The 23,721-nt window shown below is 41.6% G+C and overlaps 1 protein-coding gene and 1 non-coding gene across 3 annotated transcripts in view; both read right to left on the reverse strand.

Annotated features, from left to right (window-relative positions):
- The window catches only part of RBFOX1 (RNA binding fox-1 homolog 1), a 1,878,609-nt gene that overhangs the window by 771,197 nt on the left and 1,083,691 nt on the right, over positions 1–23,721 (reverse strand). The gene's annotated exons all lie outside the window — the stretch shown is intronic.
- Positions 13,462–13,603, reverse strand: LOC114809307. Its single transcript, XR_003757094.1, has one exon. It is a non-coding gene; the product is annotated as a small nucleolar RNA SNORA7 (small nucleolar RNA).

A 23,721-nucleotide genomic window follows, 5' to 3' on the forward strand; every position in this document is an offset into this window, starting at 1 on the left:
ATACAGCTATATACATAAGTGCTTTGGGGTTGGGAGAAGAATAAAGAGACAAATAAAATTACCGATATGAACGTAAATGCTTTGGGGTTGGGAGAGTGGAAGAGCAAAGAGGTAAGAGCAAGTCCTCTGACTCCCAGCCCCATGGTCTTTCCTCTAGGCCATGCTGCTCTTCCATATAGCATATGAACAATTACTCCTGATATTACAATTGTCTTCTACTTAAACACATGCAAATATTGAATACCAACCCCTAATTCACCAATAATACCCTCTCCAAACCCGCTCAGGAACACACCTAGAGAGCTTTCTGTACTCTACCACTCTTGAATATAGGAGGGAGAACCAAGTAAAGGTATATCCATTCCATTCCTAGCTTGGGCAGTAGCTAGCAAGTGGAAGACAATCTCCTACAAGTCAAAACTCACCCATACTGGGCAGCAGCGGCACAGGAGAGAATGGAGGGCCAAGACTCACATTTACTGCACGGAAGGTGGCAGTGGTAAACCACTTCTGTATTTTTACCGAGAAAACTCTATGGATACACTACCAGAATGACTGCAGGTGGAGAGTGGGGCTTTTGGGGAGAGATATGTCCCTGGTGTCGCTATGGGCCAGAAACAACTCGACGGCATAAGACAAGACTCTCTCCAAACTGCATAATGATGGCTGGCGATATGGGAGAACTGGGAGTAATTTTTTGATTGATTTGCTGTGGAAGATATGGTTCTCACTGTTCTTTGTTTTAAAAAAAGAAAGTCAAGTAACAGGTGATCAAAGGTGAAAGAAAAAGGAAAAGTAGAAAATCAAAGCTTTTCCTGGCCAGATAATGGATCAAAATGAAGCCATTCTTTCCCATAAATAGGTTCCTAGAAAATACAGCAGAAACCATGTCTTTAAAAAAGGAGCTCATCAGTTGCATTAGTGGATCATATGTGAACAACTCAGTTGATTTGTTAGGAAAGAATTTCCAACCAAGGGCTCAATACAGCCAGCTCAGGAGAGAGAAAGTAGGCACACTGCTGCCAATTTACTGTGCTGGCACATTCCCTCAAAGTGAACTCTGTTCTCTGGCTGGGGCCATGGGAGAGTGTCTTTCATCTACCCTATATCATTTCTGGTTGACTCATTCTTTCGGAGCCAAAAGACGAAGTGAGCCTTGCTTGGGAGTGAAAATGCATTTCTTCTCCAGGGAAAAGTGTTCACTGGCCCCTCTCTTTCAGGTGAAAACAAAGTCATTATGTGAAATGAGGTACTTTTATGGAGAGACCTCTGAGAAAAGGAAACTGGGGAGCCCATCCCAGAGATGTTGGCTCTGTGAGACCCTAATATTCTGGCCTCACATTAAGATTTGTACCATTTCTTTCCTAGTCAGATTATGCAATCATTTATGAGACTGTTAGGGACTTGGGGGAAAGAGATTGTTAGCAAATTTTAATGATCTACAGAATCAAGTGCCACGGTGTAGAATTTTCCTAAATTTGACTGAAGCAAAATAGCATCTAACTAAAATGGGGTTATTCAGCCAGCTCTATCCCAAGGCCATTAAATCCAAGGGAGAGCCCTAGGTAAAGGAAGGAAGCACAGTGGATTTGCTCATTTCTTGGGGTAGCTAGGCAATCCTTGGAAGACCGGAAGGATCCATATTTCATTACCCTGCTCCATTATCCTGGAAAAGAATGTCAAGAGTCTGTAACCTATAAGCTACTTGTGGGCAGGGAAAGTGTCAAACAACTCTGTAGTATTGTATTCTCTCAAACGTTTAGTAAACTGCTCTACACTAAGTAAGTCCTCACTAAATACCATTTATTGACTGCCTGGGCCATTTGCCCTTTTTTTTTTTTTGGTATTTGTTGGGCATTTACTATGTCCCAGGCACTGTACTAAGGGCTGGGGTAGATACAAGCTAATTAGGTTGGAATCAGACCAAATCCCATATGGGGCTAACAGTCTTAATCTGCATTTTACAGATGAGATAACTGAAGAACCAAGAAGTTTAGTGACCTGCCCAAGATCTCACAGCAGACAAGTGGCAGAGCTGGGATTAGAAGCCAGGTCCTTCTGACTTTCAGGCCCATGGTCTATCCACTAGACCAAGCTGCTTTTTGAGCTGCTTCCAAGTTGGAGTGATGCTATTTCTAGCTGGGAGCAGGAGTGGATGGTGGTTGAATCTGGATTGCATCTGGTGTCCTATGATCTCCAAGATGGTGACCTACTCTATATAGATAGAAATCAACCCTGTTTAACCTCTTTCTCCCAAACTTGATCTATTTTCTCACTGAAAAAAAAACTTAGTTCCCTGGACACATATGTCAATCAACACTGGTCATAATTGTAGTGGTATTTGTTAAGTGCTTACTTTACCAAGCACTGTGTTAAAGGTGGGATAGATACAAGATCATCAGATCAGTCACAGTCCCCTTCCCCCATGAGACTCACAGTCAAAGAAGAGGGAGGACAGACATTTAATCCCCTTTTTGCAGATGATAAGAAGACGGAAATAGAGAGCACCCTTAATGCGGGCAAGGAATGTGTCTATCAACTCTGTTGTACTTTCCCCAAGTACACACACACTTGCTCTGGACACAGTAACTACTTAATAAGTATCACAGACCATGATGATGATGAGAGTCAACAAAATACACTAAGTAGAAATGTTCTTGTTGAGTTTAATAAGTGCAAACATATTATATATGCTCGGTACATATATAACATATATATATATGTAACAGTTCTAAGCACTGAGATAGATACAAGGTCATCAGGTAGTCTCACGTGGGGCTCACAGAGCTAATCCCCAGTTTCTAGATGAGGTCACTTAGACAGAGAGAAGGGAAGTGATTTGCCCAAGGTGTCACACAGCAGACAAGTAGCAGAGGTGAGATTAGAATCCACAACCTCTGAGTCCCTAGACCAGGCTCTTACCACTAAGTCACATTGCTATATACTATATATATACATAAATATGCATATAGTGACCATAATTCTGGAATGACACAGACACACACACAAAATGTTTTCATTGCATCATCTCAAAATAATATCAGAGCCCAAGAACAAAAATTAAAGCATTAATTAAAATGCATAAAACATAACACCGCCACAATTAAAACAATTTTAAACAGTATAGATTAAAACAGCTGTTGGCCAAAAAATCTTGCCCCATGAGGAAATGTTAATTTAATAGATATATAATTATATATGCATCCATATGTAATATATATGTAAAATTATGTACTCTACATCTCCTATATCTAGTTACTATTATCCTATGAATCTCTCGGATTTCTCTTAGAATACCCAGATGGCCTCTAATGTGTACATTGAGGATTTCATTTAAGACATACCAACAACTGGAAACCTCCTGACAAAATTAAAGCTTTAGCAAAAACAAGCAGATTCTGTTTGGTCAGTAATATTTAGACGTTTTTCACACAGCAGCAATAATATTCCTTTCTGTCATTTAATCTAGTATCATTAGCTCATCAAGTATGATTAATGTGATCACTTGCCCTACACTGCAAAGACAATCCCAGAAATACCACATGTTTTTGGTTTCACAGCAGCATTTCCTCTCCTCTGATTATCTCCTTCACCCCCTGCAATCTGGCTTCCACCCTCTTCACTCCACCAGAACTGCCCTGTAAAAAGTTACCAATAATCTCCTTCTTGCCTTATTTAATTGCCTCTACTCCATCCTAGTCCTTCTTGAAGTCTTTGCTGCCTTTGACACTGCTGACCACCATCACTGGCCCCACGCCCCGTTTGTTTTTTTTTCATTGGTATTTCTTAAGCACAGACTATGTGTGAAAGACTGTTCTAAGCGATGGGGTAGGCACAAATTAATTAAGTTTGACTCAGTACCCTGTCCCTCATGAGGCTCACAGTCTCATTAGGAGGGAGAACAGGTATTTAATCCCCATTTTACAGCTGAAAAAACTGAGACACAGAAAAGTGAAGTGTCTTGCCCAAAATCACACAACAAGCAATTAGCAGAGCAACTAGCAGAGCCGGGATTAAAACCCAGGTCCTCTGACTCCCACATCCATGCTCTTTCCATTTGGCCATGCTGTTCCTCCTGCTTCTCCAGCCTTGGCTTCACTGACACCATCCTCTCCTGCTCTCCTCCTGTCTCTCTGGCCTCTCATTCTCAGTCTCTTTTTCTGAGGTTCCTCCTCTGCCAACCACCACTGGACTGTGGGGGTCCCTCACAGGCTCAGTTCAGAGTCTCCTTCCAGTGTCCATCTGCAACAACTCTTTTGGAGAGCTCATTCACTCCCATGGCTTCATTACCATCTCCATGTGGCTGATTCCCAATTCTGCATCTGCAGCCCTGATCTCTTGCTTTCTCTGCAGTCTCTTGTTTCCTACTGCCTTCAAAACATCTTTGCTTGGATATTCCGCTGACACCTCAAACTTAGTTTGTCCAAGGAAGAGCTCCTCATCCTCCTGCCCCGGCCCTGCCCTCCGCTTGAATTTCCCATCACTGATGACCATTCCATTATCCTCCCTATCTCAGAGGCCCACGACTTAGATGTTGAACTCAACTCATCTCTCTCTTAAACCAGCATTTTCAATAGGTCACCAAATCCTCTCAGTTCAAACCTCACAACATCAATGCATTTATATATCTGTAATCTAATTATTAATAACATTGTCTGTCTTCCCCTCTAGACCGTAAATCCACTGTGAGCAGGGAATGAATCTGCCAACTCTGTTTTTATTTCCTCTCCCAAGCTCTTAGTATAGTACTCTGCACATAGTAAGTGTTCAATAAATGTCACTGATTACTGATTGAATGTGTGACTAAAAGGAATATGTTATCAGTAAGATGGTGTTGTTGAGGGAATCATCCCACAGATTGACATACTGGTTCAACCCTCCAGTGGCCTGAGTGGAATTATTTCATGTGCGGTGGTGTCCCTGCCCATATCATGAGATAGACAAAGGGATAGGGGAGCAAGTCAGTTGAGTTCAGTGGAAAGAGTGGAGTACAGGGTGTCAGTGTGGTGTTTACAGATGGAAGTTTGAGTATGGAGACTAAACTTCTCCCTTCCCCTCCCCTCAGCACTGTGCTCATTTGTATATATTATTTATTACCCTATTTATTTTGTTAATGAGGTGTACATCCCCTTGATTCTATTTATCTTGATGATGTTGTCTTGTTTTTGTTTTGTCCTGTTTTGCTTTGCTGTCTGTCTCCCCATTTAGACTGTGAGCCCGTCATTGGGCAGGGACTGTCTCTATCGGTTGCCGAATTGTACATTCCAAGCGCTTAGTACACTGCTCTACATATAGTAAGCACTCAATAAATACTATTGAATGAATGAATAAATGGGGCATGGTGATGAGAAAATTGGATGGGGTCAAAAGAACGGAGGACTCTGTAGGGGAACAGTCCAGAATTATGGGGAGGGGGTGTGTGGGACATAAGGCAGGTGAGGAGGTTGTGGTCAGATAGAGGGATTTCAGAGTCGATAATGGAAGAGATTGTACACTGACTAGAGATGATGACATCGAGTATGTGTCCAACTTGGTGAGTGTGTGAGCTGGGGTGGAGGAGGAGGTCAGAAAGGTTCTAGAATGCTCTCATTTCCCATATTCTCTCTCCCTTCTGCATTGTCTATGCACTTGCATCTGTATCTTTGAAGCACTTGATATTCCACCCAACCCTTAGCTCCACACATGTACATATACATCCATATTTTTTCATTTACTGTAATGACTGTCTCCCCTGTCCAGACTGTAAGCTCACTGTGGGCAGGAAACATTTCACAACTCCACTGTGCTTGCTGTACACTTCCAATTGTTTAGTACAATGCTTGACTGATTGATTTGATTGACCTGTGGGACCTGTGAAAAAGACTTATTTACATGCTTTAACCCACTCCCCTTCACTTTATCAAAGCAATTATCATTTTAACAAGGACTTCCTCTTATCTTATTTAATGGAACCAAGTATGCTAAAAGATAGGCCTGGGGAAAGAAACTCCAAGATACCGCAAGTGCCTAAAGCTGGTTTAAGCTGTAGATTATGAAACCGTTTTTTAGTTTTGACTGACCTGAAAATTTAAGGCTTCTTATTCAGAATGGGCCATTAATAACTTCCATGTAAAATATCAAGATAAGAAAATTAATAACTAATGATATGAGAATGATGAAATGATTAAATATAAAAATGATGAAAACTAAAATGAAATCTAAGTTTTCAGTTTACTTAACACTTGAGCCATCCACAGGGTCATTTTTTTAATCCACTCAAAATATTATGACAAGAAAATTAATCACTGTTATGAGAGGAAAATGAATAATAAAAACGTTAAAAAACAAAAAACTTCTGACATGTATATTTAAAGTGGCACATGTAATAATGATAATAATGATGATAATCATAATTTCAAGTGAAAAATTCAGGCTCTTGCATTGTTAATTTCTCAGAAGTAATAGAAAATGTCTTTATTCAAAATATTTTAAATTTCAGGAGATAGTTATATCCCTATCTATTTGAATTAAAGGTGAAAGTGGATAATAATATTTAGTTATTACCATAAAGTATGTGATAATAAAATGTTAAATTATTAAGGGAGGACTTGACTTATGTATTCTGACAATGAAAATGCATCTGAAATCAACTAATTAAACAATCTAACTTTTAACAGCTCATTCAAACTTTATTTGCTCTAGTGAAAATTATGATCTGACGCAACCTAACTGCCAATCAATCAATCCATCAATGGTACATGTTGAATACTCACTGTGGGCAGAGCACTGTATTAAATGCTTGGGAAAATGCTATGCAACAGAGTTGGTAGACACATTCCCCTGCTCACAAGGAACTTACAGTCCAGATGGGGACACAGATCTTAAAATAAAATATGGCTATATAAATATACAGGAGGGGCTACAAGAGGGATGAATATCAAATGTCACCTGATGGGAAAAGAAAGAACTTGAAAAACAGATTTTTAAGAAAGAATTAAATCTGGTTCAGGATTTTGACAATACACATTTCAGCCCCAAAGTAGTCATTTCTAACCTACCTCCAGATGCCTGGAACGCCAAGCTTTTAACATTCTAACACCCACAACACTCTAGTTAGTTATATGAAAAGGTAAAAGACAGATTTTACTGTCCATAATCAGTCAACTGACACAGATCTGGTCCATACCACAGTGGAAAACTAGTGAAAGGACAGGCTGAATTTTGGGGAGTGTAGGGCCTTCAATTTGTTGATGTTGATGTTTTCTGAAAAATAATTAACATATTTTATAAAGAGTATCAGTTTATGTACTTGAATTTGAATAATTTGACAAATTGTGCCTCCCTTTTCTGGATAGAATCACCTTAGTAAATGGGATAAATTTCCATTTTCGATTGGGATGAAAAAAAATGTAAGTACTTAATACTGCTTTGGAGGGCAACAGACCCACCCAAAATGAATCAGGCAACTCCTCTCCTCCCCAGGTTGCTCATATCAGTACCCTGTAAAAGTGTAAGCTCCTTGCAGACAAGGAATATGTCTATCAATCCTGTTGTATTTTATTGTTGGGTTGTAGTGTACGGTACTTTCCCAAGCACTTAGTACAGCGCTCTACATACTCAATAAGTGCTCAATAGATACCATTGATTAACCACTCCCTGGCATTCCTAAGTACCATGGAACCAGGATAAGAACTTCCTGTGGCCTGGACTCCAGGACCAGTGTCATTTTGTGTCTTAGCCTTGAACCTGGTGCCTTCTTGGACCAGTAGCTGGGGCTCAGTATCAAATTACGCTAAGCCATGGAGATATATGCCTCTGGACCCGAAATCTTGGCCCAAAGCCATTAATCTACAGTATTTTTTGAGTACTTCCTGTGTGCAGAACACTCTATGGAGCATTTAATGCAGGTAAACGCTGGAGGGATAGTACAGCCACAAAACTAGCCCCATCATCTGCTAATAAATCAATTTGTGGGGAAGATAAGCTCCTTATGGGCAGGGAATGTGTCTGCTAATGATGTTGCACTCTCCCAAGTGCTTAGTACAGTTCACTCCACATATTAAGTACTCAATAAATATGACTGACTGATTCATTGAGAGTTTACTGTGCCTAAAGCTCTGAACTAAGCCTATGGGAGAGTACACTACAACAGGGTTGTTAGATATGATCCCAGCCCACAGTGAGTTACAGTTAAGTGAGCTACAGAGAGCAGTGAGCAGGTAAGTCAAAGACCAATCTGTGTTCTTGAAGAAGTCTTCTTCTGGGGAGTGAGGTGATTGCTGAGTTCTTGCTCATCAGAGTCCCATACTGACAGAGTAATTCAATAAAATGTGGCGTTTGTTACAACCCTACGCTGTGCCTCTCAGGTTTTTTTTGGGGGGGGGGGGGAGGCTGGAGAGTTGTAGAATTTATTAAGCACTTTCTAAGTGCCCGGCACCAAGTGCTGGAATAGATACAAACTAATCAGAAAGGACACAGTCCATATCTCACATGGGGCTCCCCGTAATAATGACCATTTTACAGGTGAAGTAACTGATTCACAGAAAACTTAAATTAAATGAACCTCAGGGTCACACAGCAGAGACGTGGAGGAGCCGGTATTAAAACCCAGATCCTTCTGACTTCCAGGCCCCTGTTCTATCAGGTAGGCCATGCTGCTCCTCAGTTTTGAAAATGGTTACCTTTTACTGCTGCAAAATAGCCTTTACCAGCAGCTGTAAAGCCAGAATCTGTAAAGATTTCTTATCTCTGATCTAGGTTTCACAATATTTCACACCTATTGTCATTGACTGCCCCAGAGCTTCACCTCCTAGCTGAAGGCTCCCTTTAATTTGACCCCAGGTCTCAGGGCGCATTGAGTTACCCTTAAGGAATCCCCTTCATAATAATGCAAGGCAGCTCCAACCTGCCATTGGGTTATTGGTCTTTTCTAAAGCTCTATCTGCCACAGGCAGCCTATTAAAGCCGAGTGCACAACCCTGCCGCAAAGACAATCCCAGGAGACATTTTCCAAAGGTGCAGTGGTGTAATAATTGGGAATATTTGAATCCCTCCAGCACCATCTGCCGGCAAATGTATTGAGATGCATCTGTTTTTATACTACAGCCCCTCCTTCACTAACCAGCAAATTCCCAAGAGAACCCATGGGGGTCGATCCTGACACAAATCGTAAAAACTCCAGGTTGCCTAATGAGAGCATCTTCTCTAAAAGTAGAGGGCGGCTGGTGTAAAACCTCACTTTGCTTTAGCAGATCCTCCCACTGAGGAACCCCAGAGTCACTTAACTTCTCTGGGCCACAGTTACCTCATCTGTAAAATGGGGATTAAGACTGTGAGCCCCATGTGGGACAACCTGATTACCCTGTATCTATCCCAGAGCTTAGAACAGTGCCCTGCACATAGTAAGCGCTTAACAAATACAACATTAATATTATTATTATTAATGCAGGTCCATCATGCTTAAGGATTTGCTACCCCTGCCTGCAGCTGCAGGACATATGCATTCCTTCAAGGAAGGGATGGGCACTGAGTTCTTCATTCATTCATTCAATAGTATTTATTGAGCACTTACTATGTGCAGAGAACTGTATTAAGCACTTGGAATGTGCAATTCGGCAACAGATAGAGATACTGCAGTGAGACACAGGGAAAGCCAGTGGGAGGATATTCATGGTGTGATGGACTCCATTCCAGAGAAAACACTGGACAGTTGAGGTGAAATGGTGGAAGAAGATGGGGAGTCTCTTAGCCAAACCCCCCACATCTCGTTGTGGCCTGGATCAGAAAGGAGCTCTTTATGAGTCACTGGAATTCTTACTCAACTCCCTATATTATTAAAGAGTAAGTGAAAAAGAATCCATGGATTATGAATTCATGGTAGATTATGTTTAATGCTCCCAAAACAGAATTACAATTGCTAAAATTGCTTTGGGTCCCATGCTCTATTGCCCTGAACTGCATTCCAAGAATTTTTTTCTTTTTTTTGAAAAATGACTCTGATAGTCCAATGGCATCAAGTCAAAAAACATGCTCCCAGCAGCAGTCGCCTTTGGCATCCTTAAACCAAAGCGAGCTAGGAATCCTAGCAAGGTGTAAGCAGCAAGGTTATAAATTGAGGTAAAATTTGTCAATGCTTCATTAATATTTATTAAACGATTATTAGATCTTCTTACATTCTTTAATAAGATATTATAAAGCATGTCATTACAATGCATTAGTAACACATCCTTAACAAACGATGCCATGGCCTGCTGTTCTGAAATGCCTGATTTTATGAAACTGTTCCTAAAGCCTTTCCCAAGATATTATTAGTACAATAAGATAGAAAATTTAGTAACTGTCAGATCTTAACATCCCCCAGGGCATAGGTGTAAACCTCTTACGCAAGCACCAGAAGGCAACAAGGATGCCCTAGATAAATTAGTCTTCCTTAAAGCCTGCTGTTTTTTGCCTCTTTGGGTTTTGGAGTCCAGCTGCGAAGTACACTCATTGAAAAGGGAAGAAATGAGAGTAAAGAGGGAACAGAAGGTGGGTCTGGGAGTCAGAGACCTGGATTCGAATCCCAGCTCCACTACTTGCCTGCTATGTGATCTTGGGTAATCTAATGTCTCTGGGACTCAGTTTCCTCATCATCAAAATGGGAACTCATTACTTGTTGTCCCTTCTACTTAGGGACCACATCTGTGTTGCCCGGACTGGCTCCCTTTATTCATTCCCCTTTTATGTCCATAGTATTTATGTATGTATTTGTACTTATCAATATTCATGGCTGTCTCCCACTTGAGACCATAAGCTCGTTGTGGGCAGGAAATGTGTCTATTATTGTATTTTACTCTCCCAAGTGCTTAGTACTGTGCTCTGCACAACAGTAAGCTTTCAGTGAATATGATTAACTGACTGCCTGACTGATCTGACCAGATTATTCTGAATCTACCTAATGCTTAGACCAGTGTGTAACACATATAAACGCATAATGAATGTCACACATATTACTGTTGCTATTGTTATTATATTATTACTGTTGTTATAATTACTATTTTTATAATTTGATGGAGGTGTTTTGGGTGGAATAGGGTCATACATTTAAAAATGAGTTTCAAAATGGTGTTCTCTCCAAGTCTAACTCTATTCATGGGCAGCCACCCACAGCATAGCCAGGTAATAATTCAATTCAATTCAGATTAATTCAATAGTGTTTACTGAGTGCTTACTGTGTGCAGAGCACTGTACTAAGTGCTTGGGAGAGTACGCTACAACAATAAACAGACACATTCCCTGCCCACAACGAGTTTACAGCTGAGGAATTTGCTTCTGCTCTACCAAGAACTGGTTCATCCTATTCCAGTCAACATAAATCTTCACTGTAATAACTGCCCAGATGAAGCAATCCAGAAGACTCTACACTGCCCTATACCTAGCCATGATGGAGAACAGGGAAGAGGGAAGGGGACTTCTCCACTGATAACTAATTTATGGACTTCACAGTATATCTTGTGAAATGAAACAGAATTTATTTTTCAGTATCCCTACACCAAATGCAGGCAAAATAAATACAGGACCTTAGGTCTAGTGAGCAGTTGGTAGTTCAGAGGCAAATTAAATCTTCAGACCTTCTACATTGTAATTCAAATTTTCTGGAATCTGGTCCATCTTTAGGAGTCGTGCATTTGCTGATTTGCTCTCCAAATAAGCAAGGATGTCAAAGTCCCTGCCCTTCTTCAATTTATCTTCATGTTTTATTCATTTGGGTGAAGAGGGGGAAGGTTGCAAAATGGTTTGTTTTTATAGAAAAGTGGAACCATCTCAATTAACACTGAATAAATTGAGAGATTTCAGGCTTTGCCATCAAAGATCCGGGTGCCAATAAAAGAATCACTGAGCTGGGTTTTGTAGATACGCTGAATAAGCCACATCTCTCATTCTCCCACTAGAAAAACATTTCAGCAACCTTGACTGAAATACTACTGATCTACAGTTTCAGCACCACTGAAATCTCCCAAACACAACTACAAAACTCCAAGATACTGCTCAAATTCAGTAGTAACTCACATATTTCAGTCACATTAGATAAGCATGGGGAGGGAAGACCGGAGAAATGAAGAGTGTATCTCATCTATCTTGTCACCATCCTCTTGCCCTCATCCTGTCTCTGGCCTGGAACTCTTTCCCTCTTCACATCCAATGATAGCTGATCACTCCCCCTACCCTCAAAGCATATTAAAAGGACATCTCTTCTAAGAGGGACTTCCCTGCTAAGCCCTTATTTCCTCTTCTCCCACTCCCTTCTGCATTATTTTTGTACTTGGATATGCACCCTTAATTCACCTCACCTTCAGCGTCACAGGACTTCTTTTTTTTTATGGTATTTGTTAAGCATTTACTCTGGGTCAAACACTGTTCTAATGCTGGGGTAGATACAAGTTAATTAGGTTGAACACAGTCTTGGGGCCACATGGAGCTCACAGTCTAAGTATAGGAAAGAAAACAGGAGAATGGTGGCACAGAGAAGTTAAGTGATTTGCGCAAGGCCACACAGCAAGTAATTGGCAGAGCCAGGATAAGAACCCAGGTCTTCTGACTCCCAGGACTATGTTCTTTCCACTAGGCCATGGTGCTGCTTATGTATCTAGTCCTAATTTATTTATATCAATGTCCATATACGCTCTAGACTGTAAGATCATTGTAGGTGGGGCATGTTTCTACCAACTCTGTTATACTGCAATCTCCCAAGCACTTACTATTGAGCTATGCACACAGTAAACACTCAATAAACAGGATTGATTGATTGAGATGTGGTGGTTGGGGACAACTATTCTAAATTATTCTAAAGGTTTTCTTCAAAAACTTTCAGGACGTCACCCCACTTCTCAGAAAACTCCAGTGGCTGCCCATCAAACTCTGCACCAAACAAAACCTCCTCACTATTGGCTTTAAAGCCATCACTTTGCCCCTTCCTACCATACCTCTCTACTCTCCTACTACAACCCATCCCTCACACTTCGCTCCTCTAACGGTAACCTTCTCGCTGTACCTCGATCTCACTTATCTCCCTGCCGCTCCCACGCCAACATATTGCCTTTGACCTGGAATGCCCTCCCTCCTCAAGTTCTACAGACAATTAGCCTCCCCATCTTCAAGACCGTATTAAAGGCACATCGCCAGGAGGCCTTCCTTGACTAAGCACTCCCCTTCCTCATCTCCCACTCCCTTCTGAGTCCCCTTTTTCCCTTTGTTTCTCCCCTTTCAGCCTCACGGGACTTTTGTCTTACGCGGACGCCTCATCTCCGACCCGTAGAGACTCCATGGACACATCTTTCCCAGAATATTCCATATCCATCTGTAATCATTCGAATAATGTATCCACAGAGTTTTCTTGGTAAAAATATGGAAGTGGTTTACCAATGCTTTCTTCCATGCAGTAAACTTGAGTCTCAACCCTCGACTCTCTCCCATGCCTCTGCTATCCAGTATAGGGGAGTTTTGACTTGTAGCAGATTGCTTCCATTCACTAGCTGCTGGCCAAGCTAGGAATGGAATGGAATGGATATGCCTCTGCTTGACTCTCCCTCCCATAGTCGAGTCTGGTAGAGTACTGGAAACTCTCCAGGTGCGACTCTGAGACGGGGAGCAGTTATGTACATATCTGTAATTCATTTATATTATCTCCCCCCATCTAGGCTGTAAGTTGTTGTGGGCAGGAAATGTGTCTACTGTATTGTACTCTCCCAATATTACTATTATTACAGTGCTCTGCACACAATCAACATTCAATAAATACGATTGATTGATTGATTGAATGAATGAATGAATGAATGAGTAAATTCAGATTTGTATTTATCCTCAAGAGGAGTTTGGTACCAGGCCCATCAGACACCACTCTTCATTTCACATTACTAGTGTAGACTGGAAATGAGCTGAAATACCCAAGCACTGTCCAAACAGATTTGAAGTGTGGCATCCTAAGCCTCTGGGTTTGATGCAGTTCTCAGCCTGGTTCTTCTGGATTTATGAGCGATTCCAAACTTTGCATTCCCCCAGCTTTCCTTACAACCTCCTCCCCACACAATAAAAACTGGCAAAAAGATGAAGATTTTTTCTTCTCTTGAGGAGGGTTATAATTCTGAGATGTTTGCTTGGAAGCTAGACTGTGAGTGGATGAGGAAAGGCTACAGAATATCTAGAAAGAAAGGAAAAAGAAAAAAAAAACCTTCACTATCAAGGCCAGGTATATATCAGGAGTGAGACAATGCGACACACTTTTCTACCGGAGGCAACAATATACCTTGACCTCAGCTGAATGAAAACAAGTATTTGCTGTTGCTTCTAAAACACTGTCTTTGCATTCTCAATTCTGTTCGATTCCTAAAGCTGAGACCACTGAGTTAGCAGCATCTGGACCATTTTTGTATTGGGTACATGGGTATGGATGTGTGTTTTGCATTCTAAGATTTGACCAAAGGTTTTTTAATACTTACAAAGAATCTCAGACTTACTAAAAAGCAATTCATTTTCCATCCCTGAGTACTGAATTTATATATCCCCTCATCATGATGGGAGGTTGTCTAATCCATAGTACACGGGAAATCTGCCTTATGTGGTCTTGGTTTCTTTTCTAATCATGGATTGATAAAGCCAAACACCAACTATTTAGAAATGGCTCCTTCCTTAAAGGCAGGCTTTGGGATATGAGAAGCAGACATGCTTTGCTAGCCTAGTCTCTGTTTGCACCTTAGCAGGGTTGCTGCCATCTGTCTTTTGAAAAATGAGGTCTGATCAAAGCAGTACTAAACCAAAAACGGCTTTAGCATGAATTATGAGAAATCAGAGGACCTGGGTTCTAATCCCAGCTCCACCAATGGACTACTGTGCAACCTGGGTGAGTCACTTGACTCCTCTGTGCCTCAGTTTCCTCCTCAATAAAATGGGTATTGGATACCTGTACTCCCTCCTACATAGACTCTAAGCCTCATGTGATTAGCTGACCTGATTAATGTGTATCTGCCCCAATGCTTACAACATGCAAAATGCATAGTAAGACATTAACAAATACCATTTGAAAAAAAACAAAGTGCTGTAGTGGAGACAAGAAACATTTTAATGGGAAACAAAATTAATGATTAAACAATTGCCGCTTCAGAAAATCATTATGAATTTCATGCTGATAGACAAAGCTAGTCTGACACTCACAGCCACAGAGACAGAAACAAGGAAGGAGCAAGGATCAGTGTGAATATATTCCCCGATCCCCTCTGCCACAGTCTTACTACTGAGACACAAGGGAGAAGATTTGGTTCTACTCTGATGAACTTTTCAGGTAAACACGACAACAAGGGCGGGTGGTAAACCATAGGATTTCAGCATGGACATTCTGGCCCCTGAAAAAGCTTGAGGCCCAGAGAATCAATCAGTCTCCTGGCCAAAGACTTTTCCACTTTGGACAAGCTTCCCTTCTCAGACTGCAGTTTTACTAAAACATAGAGCACAGAACAACTTTCTGCAGAGGGCATAGCTGCCTATCAGTTCTTCAGCCATTTAAATAATTGCATAGTTTTACGGGTATCAAAAAGCGAGATCTGGTAGATCTCTTATCCTACAAGGGAGGGATTTGGGGCTGGCCGAGTCAATTTCCAATGATGGGCTTCTCATCTTTTTTACTGCTAGCACCTACCTCACAGCCTGCCCTGGAGCCCAGTGACCATACCCATTATACTGAACCACCTGCTTCCTCCCCTCACCCTGTTTCAGCCAGGGGTTAAATGGGTTTATTAAAAGATACATAAACACAGTTCTTAAAAGAGGAGCAGCATGTCCTGGTGGATAGAGGACAGACCTGGAAGTCAGAAGAACCTGGGTCCTAATCCCATCTCCACCAAATGTCAACTGGGTGAGCTAGGGCAAGTCAGTGAACTTTATGGGGCCTCAGTTACTTCATCTGCAAAACTGGGAGTAATACTGTGAACCCCTTGTGGGACATCAACCTCATCCAACCAGAATACCGTGAATCTAACCCAGGCCCTGGCTTATAATAAACAGTTAACAAATACCTGAAAAATAAAAAGCTTCAGGTTGGCTCTCATTTAATGCAGAGGTAGGAAGAGTCAGTGGAAAGAGCATGGGCCTGAGGATCAGAGGACCTGGGTTCTAATTCTGATTCTGCCACCTGTTTATTATGTGACCTTGGGCAAGTCACTTAAATTGTCTCACTCTGCTTCCTCACCTGTAAAAGTGAGACTGTGACTCTCCATGTGGGACATAACTGTGTCCAACCTGATTACCTACCACAGTGCTTAGAACAGTGCTGAGCACATAATAAGCCCTTAACAAATAACATAAGATGGAAACACAGAAACTCAGAAGCCTTCTTGAAATGTATCTCTGACGTTACCCTGGGCCGGGTGTCTAAAATCTTGTCCTGACAGGGAGATGTCTGCAGAAGCACTGCTGGACTGAGCTCTTGGCTTTCTATTGATGTCTTCAGGTTGTCTATTATTACTTCGGCCGCTTGACAGGAAACATTTCCACAGCAAAAACATTTTCCTAAATGTTGAGGTGTTTTGACTTTATGCCTCAAATAAATACTGTAATCTCAAAGGGCGGGAGGGAGAGAGATCGGAACTCTTTTGCGAAGACTTCACAGAATTATTCATAGCAGCTTGTCAGTCTGTTGGGATTAGTCAAAACTTGAAAGGAAACCCAGCATTTCCATTCTTACACTGCACGCATAGCTTTCCAGCAATTATAAAGCCCAGCACCCTCAGCTTCCTTTTATGCAGGCTGGCTTGCAATTAATTGTGCAAGAAAGAAATAAAGTCTATTCAATCTCATTTACCCTGGAACACAACTCAAATAGCCCAATTTTGTGTTCATGAATTCACAGATATTAAAATATAAAGGAAAACAAACCAAAAGATAGTGAGAAGGCAGTTCCAGGGTTTTTTTTTAATTTTTCTTCATTTTCCATCAATAGGTTTCAGGTAACTGGATTTAAAAATGAAAGAAGAAGCCCTAGAAATTTCTCACAAATCTGAACCCCATTGACCTTTCTTAATTATCCACCTGGGGCAGGCAGAGTTTCACAGTGTCTTCAGACCTGTTGTGTCAGTCAGGGTCTTCCCTGCAGGAAGGTCCAAACTCACTACATTAGGCATGATAGGAAAGCACCAGAGCCCAGGAGGTTTGTTTTTACATTCCCGCCACCTACGGGATGTCAGACATCCTCCATGCAGTAAACTAAGCAAATTCTAAATCTACAAGGGTTGCTGGTGAGGGCTCCAAATAGTGAAGATGTGTGTGTGTGTGTGTGTGTGTGTATGTGGAAGGGGAAAATCAATTAATCATTGGTATTTAATAATAATAACAACAACTTTGGTATTTGTTAAGCAGTTACTATGTACCAAGCACTGTTCTAGGCGCTGGGTAGATACAAGGTAATCAGGTTGTCCCACATGGGGCTCACAGTCTTAATCCCCATTTTCCAGATGAGGTACCTGAAGCACAGAGAAGTTCAATGGCTTTCCCAAGGTCACACAGCATACAAGTGACAGATCCAGGATTAGAACCCACATCCTCTGACTCTTAAGCCTGTGCTCTTTCCACTGAGCCATACTAATACTTAACTTTGTGCAGACCATTGGGACAGCACAGTACAACAGAGTTGGTAGACACGATTCCTGCCCAGAATGTGATTTACATGCTAGACAGAGGGCTGATGTTTGGTTGCTAGGCAGAAGAAGGAGGCTGACCAAAGCAGGACACGATAGTTTGCAGTCATTCCTTCCCTGCTGCTCCCGTGAGGAAGACTGGGAGAATCTGATTCTCTTCAGAACACTAGAGGATACCCAAAAACAGAGTCGACGGACCTGCCTGCCCCAGTTGGATCTCCTCTCCCCAGCAACAAATCATCGAACTGATTTTCATGTCATCCTGCCCCCCAGGAGGCAGTATAATAATAATGGTGGTATTTGTTAAGTGCTTACTATGTTCAAAACACTGTTCTAAGCGCTGGGGGGATACAAGGTGATCATGTTGCCCCCGAGGGCTCACAGTTTTAATCCCCATTTTACAGATGAGGTAACTGAGGCCCAGAGAAGTAAAGTGACTTGCCCAAAGTCACACAGCTGACAGGTGGCCGAGCCAGGATTAGAATCCATGACCTTTGACTCCCAAGCCCGGGCTCTTTCCACTGAGCCACACTGCTTCTCTTTATACTTAGAGCTCTGTGGAACCCCCCAAAAACAGACCCCTACTCACTGGAGGCTTCAGTCTCAGGCTCTCTCCCAAAGCCTGACCAACATCCCACCACTGGGGTGCAATGATTAAAAGAAGGGGAATGTCTGCTAGGGCTATGTCATCAGAGGTTAAAGTTTTTGACTGACACGCCCAGCAAGAATCCTGAAAATAACTGGCTAGCAAGGATAATGTGCTCCTTGTGCGCTGGGATCATGTCTACCAATTCTATTGAATTGCACTCTCCCAAGTGCTTAGCACAGTGCTCTGCACATAGCAGGTGCTCAATACATGGGAATCAGTGTGGCCAAGTGGAGAGACCATGGGCCTGGGTGTCAGAAGGAACGGGGTTCTAATCTGGCTCTTCCAAATGCTTTCTGTGTGAACTGGGGCAAGTCACTGAGCTCCTCTGTGCCTCAGTTACCTCATCTGTAAAATGGGGATTAAAATCGTGAGCCCTATGCAGGATAGGGACTGTGTCTGACCCAATTTGCTTGTATGCATCCCAGCGTTTCTGACGGTGGCTGGCACATAGTAAGTGCTTAAGAAATATCACAATTATCATCATTACTATTCAGGGATTGTGTCTTACCTAACTAACCTGTACTTACCCCAGTGCTTAGAACAGTGTTTGACACTTAGTAAGCCCTAAACAATTCTGTAAAAAAATACCATTGATTGATTGATTGACTGATTGACTCAGAGACCCCCTGACAGCTTCTGAGTCATAGGCCTACCATCCAACATCAGCACTCTGCTGCAATCACTTCGCCACAAGTGGTTCTCTGCCTGGAAAATCTTTGTGTGGCTGCCTTATTGTGCTGCATGCTGCTTACCTATTTGAATCTCTGCATTTTGAGTCCCAGCGGCCATGAGGCTAGTGGGAATGAGAGAATGCCAGGAATACTGTGTAAACCACTAACACTGCCATCAATTCCTGCATACAAGTTCTCAGTCCTGAAGTCTTCATGATGAGTCTCATCTGTCTTTCACGGTACATTCCAACATCATCACCATCATATCTAAGGATGAACCAGCAGTATTTTTAGTATAGCTTAGCCCGTGACTTAGTGGAAAGAGCCTGGGCTTGGCAGTCAGAAGTCATGGATTCTAATCCCACTCTCCCACTTAGCAGCTACGTGACTTTGAGGCACAGAGAAGTTAAATGACTTGCCCAGTTACCTCATCTGTAAAACGGGGGTTAAAACTGTGAGCCCCATGTGGGACAACCTGATTACCTTGTACTTGTCAGCTGTGTGACTGTGGGCAAGTCACTTAACTTCTCCGTGCCTCAGTTACCTCATCTGTAAAATGGGGATTAACTGTGAGCCTCACGTGGGACAACCTGATTACCCTGTATCTACCCCAGCACTTAGAACAGTGCTCTGCACATAGTAAGCGCTTAACAAATACCAAATACCAACATTACCTACCCCAATGCTTAGAACAATGCTTGGCACATAGTAAGCACTTAACAAATACCACCATTATTTTTATTATAGTTGGACAAAAGTCATCAGGAGTTAAAGATAATCTTTGGTCCATTATGGGTTTGGCCTCTTTTCCCTCCTAGTTGCCTCCATCTCCTCCTTTGGAGAAAAACACTACAACATTTTGCCTGCAGCACATTCTAGAGTCCCTGTCCCTCCTACATGTAGGCACATACACACACACACACACATGTGAAGAGAAAATACAGTGGGAATAGAAAGAAGAGAAAGACACATTAAATGTTTCTCTACCCTCCATGCAGTATTCCTTTAGGCTTACTCTGATTTATTTCAGAACCTATGTTACCTGGTAAGGTGTTCATTTTCATATCTGGGTTAACTGGTTTAAGCAGTATATCAAACTAAAGATGATAGTTTTCCTTTCTTATTCTTGACTCTAACTTGCTTTACGGAAAGGAGAGAAATCTGTTGCCAGAACCATCGTCAATTCTCCCCCTCCCTCCCACAAACTTCCCCCATTCATGCTATGGCTTCCCTTAAATGCCTAGAAACTGGCAGCTCCGAGACCTTATCTATGGCCCCTAGGGCCCTACTACTGGGGAGTCAGCAATTCTGATGATGGTCCTAGAGGTTTCTTCCAGGAAATGCTGCAGATAATGCAAGTACCATGCTCCACTCTCAGTTCCATAGGAATCTATTAAGAGAGAATGGGCTAACTAAACAGCCCAATTTGCATTTTCTTTGATTCTCTCTAAGCACCCAGCTAAAATAATTTTTGGTTGAAGTTGCTGGTGATTCACCACTTAGTCATAAACTGTCAATGGATTTGTGCTGCAGGCCTTGGTAATGGTCTCCGCTCATAAGTAGTCAATAGATTCAAGCTTGTAACAGTCCAACCTGGCATCCATAGCTTATTAAACTCACCCCTCCTGGAATCACCATGTGCTGTTCAACAAAGAATGGAGTTGGTGCCCTCAGGCAAACGGTTAGAGAAGTTAACTAAATTTGAATCCTCTCAGGGCCTTTTGAATGCATTTTCTATCCTTAAGAGTTCTTTGAGCTTATATCAAGTCTAATTGATTTTTAGCCCTGGGAACGGTGCCTCTCTGCGTAGCATTTGGTCCTTTTTCCTCGTAGCTAATGGCAAGAGATCAATGTATAAATTGTTAAAAAAATGTTCCCAGCAAACAAAACGAAAATAGCCAGGGAATATTTTAATATTCATGGTTTACTTTGATTAAAATACAAACTTTTCACGTTAGCACCGGGATTATTTTTCATAATAAAGACAGGTTACAGAGCCAGAGCGCCACTTAATTTAGTGTTTAATCAGTAGAACTACTGTGGCATTGGGCTGATTAGGCTGGCTCAACTGCTGCGGCTCAATTTTTTCCCATAATTGCAGGATATACTTTATGGTGACAGGGGCCCTAACGGTAGAATTCCAATACGCTATACATCAGGTTCTCCATTATTGGATTAGCTAGATGTGGCATCGTTACTGCTGCACTTTCATTCCTATCATTGATCGCATCGTTCTTTCTATTTCACAATTAATGCAAGTCAGCTGGATTGATCAATCTTCTGATGAGCTTGGGCCTCAGTCAATATATTCTTATGGCGCTGTGTTACTGATCTGTATGTTTTATAGCTGTGTCTAAGGATTTGTCATCTTGGCCAGAGATTTTTCTCATTTTTAGATACTCCTGATCTCATCAAGCTGCCTAATCATACAGCGTTCTTGAATTACACAGGTTACAATAAAAAATAATGGGAGAGTAATGTTTTCCATCACACAGTTGGCCATCCCAGTAATTATGATTCTGTTAGCTGAATTTCCACTTTCCACCATTTTATTGATATTCATTGAAGCCCACACCATCAGAAGCCAACAAAATGAGAAGTGTCTTTCTACAGCTGGGTGAGAAAAAGACAACTGTAAAAGCAATCTTCCAACAGGGGGTGAGTTACGCTACATGGATTTGATGGAAATTGCTTGTGCAGACTATATATTTGGGCCCAACCTAGGGCAGGCTCAATCTCCCTTCCACTTCTCCAAGGTCCTGACTGGTTTTGACTCTCTCTCGTGGCTCTTGGTTGCCTCTACAGTTCTCATGGTAGCCATCCATTTGAAGCCAGGAAGTTGGTTTGGGCAAGCCTCTCTCCACCCACTCCCTCCGGCCCAACCATGGCCCAAACACTCACACTGGACCTGAAACCCGGTGCAGTCAGAAGCTCTGCCTCTTACTTCCCACAGGGAGACTCAGAAATGCACCCAGCCCAAAATTTACTGGGTGGCTCATCTGAACTTGCACACAAAGGAACAATGTTCTGGTGGGTCTCAATGGTCAAGAGGGGGCTAGCCATTTTCCTTGCAGTCTTTATCCTTTTATCTGTTTTATGTTTGGTCAGTACTGCATTTGTAAACATTTTTATGTGCTTAAAATTTTCACTGCAGCAAATGCCAGGATCAGTGAATCAAGAATTCTTTGCATTCCAGAGCCTTATTTTTGGAGAGTGCAATTTCCATGCCCGTTTGAAGCATTTGATTCCCCAAATATTGCAGCTAATGCCAATACCCACTTGGAGGATTAGCATCCTGAGCATTTCTTGGTGCTTTCTAGAAATGACTTTGGCGTTTCTTCTTCTTTGAACAGTTTTCATCTAAGGGTTTGGTGTTATGTCAGCTCAACTATTCATACCTTTATTCAGATTATTTACTATGTAGTTGTAGTTGATCGATGACAGAAAGATTCTTTCACATCCAAACTTTAAAACTGACTTGCTCTCTGAACAAGCCACAGAATGAAAAAGACAAGCTGATCTTTAAATATGCTTCAATATCTTTAAATAGATTGCATCTAGTATATCCCCAGGCTGTGCTTACACAGGCATAAATGAGTAACCGAGTAAACCACTGGGATCACAGAGGCAAAAAACCTACAGGGGAGGAAATATTGGCCTGAAATTATATTGACCTGAATTATCCAGATTAAAAGTCTACATGAGTTGAATTTCACCCGTCATGCTGTTTCACTTATTCTTTGTAGAGAAAGCATAATAGCCTCACTTCTTTGTAGGGGAAGCCAAAGAGAAGCTTACAGTTAACACCTGTGGTGTAAGCTTGTTGTGGGCAGGGAACAGGTCTAAGAACTCTGTTATACTGTCTGTTCCCAAGCACCTACTACAATGCTCTGCACATGGTAAATGTTCCATAAATACGATTGATTGACACCATGGAACAAAACCTTTGATGGCAGAAGAGTCCTTTCATCTGTGGCAGGAAAAACTGGGATTTTCTGTAATTTCAGACATTCTTTCCTGTTCCTATGATCACAGGTTACTGACAAAGAAAGAACAATCTCCTGAAATTACCTGAAGGAGGAAAAGAATTCTAGGACTCAAAGAGACTGTGCAATATGTACACTAGACTATGGGGATCGCTTTGCAGCTTCTGTGCTGAGTCTTTATTTCGGAGAGCTATCCTCTCTGTTTAATAAAACCTGCAAACCATTCCAGCTCCACACCATTCCATCTTGAGAATTTATAATTGCTCAGGACCATATATCCTGAAGTTAGATTTATTAATAGCCTAAATAATGTATGGGTTCACCATTTCCAAATGTTTAAGCAAATCAAGTACTCTAAATGATGCATTTGTAATTATTGCCGGTTGAAAAAGATAGACCTACAGTTAGTTTTCCTTTTTAAGGGCTAGAAACCTCAATTAATCCCCACTTTCTAGATTTCTGGGTTGCTTATTTCTACGTCCTTTTATTTCCTTTGGCTTAGATGCTCTAAAATGATTATTAAAAAAATAGAACTACTTTAATTGATGAGAGCTTAAGCTTTCTGAAGATAATACAGAAAAAAAATGCACTCCCTAAATCCAATGCATGCCATCCCTTTCCCTGAAATAGATGAGTTATCTGTGCTAATAGGACAAGAAATGCTCTACCCCTCTGAGAAATGGGATTCTGGACACTTTGCTGTTGCAAGGACAACAAAGTTAGCATTCAATTAAGTCACACTGCAAGATTTATACCAATCATTAACCAGAAGATGT

Source organism: Ornithorhynchus anatinus, chromosome 2 (assembly GCF_004115215.2).
Source record: "Ornithorhynchus anatinus isolate Pmale09 chromosome 2, mOrnAna1.pri.v4, whole genome shotgun sequence".
Taxonomy (NCBI): domain Eukaryota; kingdom Metazoa; phylum Chordata; class Mammalia; order Monotremata; family Ornithorhynchidae; genus Ornithorhynchus; species Ornithorhynchus anatinus.